This window comes from Triticum aestivum, chromosome 1B, assembly GCF_018294505.1.
Source record: "Triticum aestivum cultivar Chinese Spring chromosome 1B, IWGSC CS RefSeq v2.1, whole genome shotgun sequence".
NCBI lineage: Eukaryota > Viridiplantae > Streptophyta > Magnoliopsida > Poales > Poaceae > Triticum > Triticum aestivum.
The window spans coordinates 626,165,599-626,170,560 of record NC_057795.1 but is presented as its reverse complement, the minus strand read 5'-3'; positions in this window follow the sequence as shown (position 1 = coordinate 626,170,560).

Below are 4,962 nucleotides of genomic sequence, written 5' to 3'. Positions count from 1 at the left end.
TCAGCACTTGGACATCGGTGATCCGAATCACGTTCGAGTACGACTCCATCATCACCATCCCCTTGGCTAGCTTCCGCTCGTGATCTACAAGTGGTATGTAGATGCAAACTCTCTGCCTTGACTCGTTGCTTAGATGAACTCATAGATGGATCTTGGTGAAACCGTAGGAAAAAAATTTAATTTTCTGCAACGTTCCCCAACAGCAGTTCCCTCTGCCGGACTCTAGGCGGCCTCTCCCACCGAAACGCATGACTGGTCGTCAAGACCACGGACACGGTTAGATGAGTCCAATACACCATTTTTCACAATGGCTCGGATAAACCTGAGCCAGGGGATGTACATGTGTCCCCATAAATAATACAAGGGGCTGCAAACATGTAATAAAAGCCCACAATTCGGCTTGCTTCATTAATAGGCCGGATCTCGAACATCCCTTGAGCATAACTAACTTTTTGCACACTTTTTTCGTTCCTACAGACACTACCGGTGCGACACCCTTCCAGGATACGGCACAACAGAGACACAGGCGCAGACGTGCAGCAGGGCCCCGCCCACAGGTTTCTCTTTAGATTAAGCCCCTACGTAAACCTTCTTTGCTGTCTCTTGTTGCTCAACATCCCATGGGTATTTCATAAACCTATAAGGGACACTAGCGTTTTAGGCTTTTTTCCATGACAGATCAATGCGCGTATCTGGAATCACAGGGTCAAGGGCGTTATTCAGCCCAATATATGTTATAAAGTCCGAATACCTTCGGGAGTGTTCGGCGTCACGAGTTTGGCCTTATATGCATCAGCTCCGAATCATGTCTTTGGTCAAATGTTGGGTTAGCTCGGCTCCTGGGTTTGCTGCCTTAGATTCTGTTCTATCGGCTAAGGCGGCCAAAGGAGAACTACTGCGATTGTGCCCTGGTTATTCCGGATGAGCACCTCAGTAGAGAAAGTCGAAAACTGACTGTGATGATACAACGAGAGACTGGTCAACCACTCGAGGACTCATTGGAATCTATAGGATTCCTCTGCATTGACGAAGGACCAGTCTACCGGTCAAGTACGCGCACCGTATCCGGACGCTCGCGGAAGTACCAGGGGCTACATAGTAGCCCCACCTTTCAAACTCCTATGGCTAAGTGAAAAGTGTTACAGCTATATAGTCCGGTTGCCTGGTTCGACGTGCGATTACCTCCTTAACGGACCAAGACGTTGGATCAAGTGTGTTCACGCATATTTTCTCGAACACCCCGCATTATGTGCGTGGGGGCTGAAGCCAACGACTGCTAACTTTCATGTTATATGCATACATAAACAGCCGCACAGGAGACACTATAATACTTTCACGCAAAAGTATAATAAAAGCAGCCTCTATAATCAAACACATAATTGTTTACAATTAATAGAATCGTCACTCAAACATGACATTCTTGGAGCACTGGGCCTCTATTCTACGAGCACCTTCTATGACCTGCTCAAAATAGTGCTCGGCTGGGTCTTGGCTTCCTGCCGGATCCTGGGTTGCAATGCGGGTGGCCTCCATATCCGCCCAATATGTTTTCACACGGGCAAAAGCCATCCGCGCACCCTCTATGCACGCCGATCTCTTCATGGCATCGATCTGCGCTCTGGCGCCAAATGATTGTTGCACCAAACCAAAGTAATTGTCCGGCTTCGGCTCCTTCGGCCACGGATGGTCTATTACAGACCTCATTGCAAGGCCGGACAACCTATGGAGCTCGGCTATGGCGGCCATCTTCTCACTCAAGGGTAAGGAGCACGCTGGAGCACTAAATTGCGACCAGAACAACCTCTCCATTTTGTTATCTTCATGATCCTTGAATAACTTGGTCGCATCAGCCGCACTCTTCGCCAAGTCCGCATACTCATCTGCGGCGCTCCATAGCTTATCCAACGGAGCATACTTTGGATCTAAAAACTTTATCCGCAACAAATAAGGATTTCCGGCCGCGATTTCTCCGGCTTGTCGAAGTTCCTCCCGTGCGTCTCTAACCTGAGAGCGCGTCTCCTTAGCCGAATCCAGCGCCTTCTTCAGGTCATCCGCCTTTGTCTGATTCTCCTTTTCAAGAATCTCATACCGACCGGGGGCATCCCTCAGCTCCACAGCCATCTCGGCTATCTTCTCCTCGCTTCGGAGGCGAGCGGCCTGTTCGGCTTTCAATTCTTCGGCTGCCTTTAGAGCAGCCGCATTGCTAATCCGGGCTTGTTCCTTGGCTAGGGCAAGCTCCGCCCTCAGGGCCTCAACGGCAGCAGCTCCGCCTGCAACTAGATCACATCACATTAATATTACAACCTTCTTGCAATTTCCCAAAAATAGATGTGGATATAGGAAAGCATACTCTGCGACTCCTCGAACCGCTTGTTCACAAGCGTGACGTCAGCCTCCACCATGTCAATCTGCCACCTCAATTCAGCGCATTCAGCGCCCTGGTCTATTGCCGAACCCTTAGTAACCTGCACATCAATACAAGTGCGATCATTATCTGGGAGTGTGATCCTCCGTTTGCCGCCATGGGCTGGCATCCACAGTCTCAGGGGCTACTATCTATACATAGCGCATGTATCGCATGCGGTACAACTAAAAACTGCGTATTTTTGCAGCTTACCTCAAAGCCTTTGAGCAAGCTCCTGAAAGCTTCGTTCAAACCACTTGTGGTGAAGGAGATTTTCTCCAACACCGTACCCATTAATGTACGGTGATCCTCCAAGAGATCAGCTAACTCCAGGAGGCCCGTCAGGGTGTTCGACTGGACACCGGACTCTCCCGAACCCTTTCCATTGTCCTCCATGGGAGCCGAACGCGCCAGGCTCGGGCCGGCCGAAGTGTTAGCTTCCGGCTCCATTGGATCTGGACTCCTCCGTGACGATACCTCAGGGTCCCCAGCTTCACAGGACAGAGAGGCAGGTGGGGTTTCACTCTCCATCATCTCCGGAAGAAGATCCCTCGAGGACGAGCCCTGTTGAGATGAACTGCTGACCGGACTACAAAAAACAAGTCCTGGTTATTACTCTCAGAGGAAAAAGCAATAAATTCCTTGTTTAATTAAACTTACAGCTCGGTGGAGGGCTGGCCCGTTTGCAGGCATTGTGCGGTGAGGACGCCCTTCGGGGCAGGGCCCTTTGGTGAAGTTCTCTTCCCTTGTTTAGGCGCCCCCGTCTCCAAATCTTCAGAGGCGGCCCTCTTCTTCCCGCGGGAGGAGGAAACCTCATATTCGCCTCCCCGATTCTCCTCCTCTGTGGAGACGTTAATTCCCCCGGTTCGAATGCGCAATGTGTGAGGCCCACTCTTGGCCTCCCCACTCTTCCCTTCAGCTTTCTCTGGTGGCACCTGACTTAGTGTTTGTTCAAGAATCCTGGCCATTGCCGGGCCAGGCGAGCCTTCGGGAAGCGGGGCCGGACACCTGATCCTCTCCGCCTTACTAAGCCAATCTTGGTGGTGTCCGAACAGTGTTCAGAACAATGCTATGACAAATATAAGCAAGGTGTTCGGTTATAGGGTTACTTACTTGGGTATCGAGGCGATTGCAGCTCAGGCCCGCATCCTCGGTGGTGTCCGGACACTTTATTTGTGGTCCGAAGAACAACTTATACATCCCTTCGGGCGTCATGCCGAAGAAATGCTGAATGGTTCACGGACCTTCTGGATAGAATTCCCACATCCGGAGAGGCCAACGTTTGCACGGCAGGATCCGCCGAACTAGCATTACCTGTATTATTTTGACAAGACTAATGTCCCTCTCGAAGAGCTCCCGAATGCGGCTTTGTAGCATTGGTACATCATTCGCAGGCCCCCAGTTTAGTCCCACATTGGCCCACGATACCAGTTGAGGTGGAGGGCCCGAGCGAAAGGCGGGCGCGGCCGCCCACTTTGAGCCTCGAGGAGCTGTGACATAGAACCACCTTCGTTGCCATAAATCAGATACCTCTGTGAAGGAGCCTTCAGGCCACGGGGCATCAACGTTCCTACTTATTATGGCGCCTCCGCACTCTGCGTGTCACCCCTCAATCATCTTCGGCTTCACATTGAAAGTCTTGAGCCATAAGCCGAAGTGGGGGGTGATGTGGAGGAAGGCTTCACACACAACGATAAATGACGAGATGTGGAGGATGGAATCCGGAGCTAGATCGTGGAAATCTAGCTCGTAGTAGAACATGATCCCCCTCACGAAGGGATCAAGAGTAAGACCTAAGCCCCGGAGGAAGTGGGAGACAAATACGACGCTCTCGTTGGTCTCGGGAGTGGGGATAACCTGTTCGGGAATAGGAAGCCTATGCTTGACATCGGCGGTCAAATACCCAGCCTCCCTGAGCTTCGCAATATCCTCCTCTGTGACAGAGGAAGCCACCCATCAGCCTTGATGGTCAGATCCGGACATGATTGAAGATCCGGGATGCTTAAGCTCGAGCTTTATGTGTTGGAACTCAGGGTGCGAGATGTGCGAGCGTGGAGATAGAGGGATAGGCCTCGGCTCCTTTATAAAGGGGGAAGAATATAAAGCGTCCCTGAACGTGGTCGTTCGGGACTTGCCTAAAAACACGGGGTTATGCCAACAGGCACGATTGGATTACCCATACCCGTATTGATGAGAATCCCGTAGTAAGGGGGACACGATCTCTGCCCTGACAGGACGTGCCAAGGAAACCGCCTCGTAGTGTGTGCGGTAGCAAGTTGTAAAAACGGTTCGAATAAAAACCGGACCGTGGCGTAATGTCACTTTTCGAAGAATTGTCAGCAGATTGGATTCATGAATTATTATTCTCTCTACGGTGGTATATGGAATTTATCTTACAGAGCCGGACACGGTCCTTGTGTTCGGAATTAATTTTGGAGTATTCGGAGGTGGAACCTGCCTCGCAATGCCGAAGACAATCTACGCGCCGAACTCATCGTCATTGAAGCCTGGTTCAGGGGCTACTGAGGGAGTCCTGGATAAGGGGGTATCCAGACAGC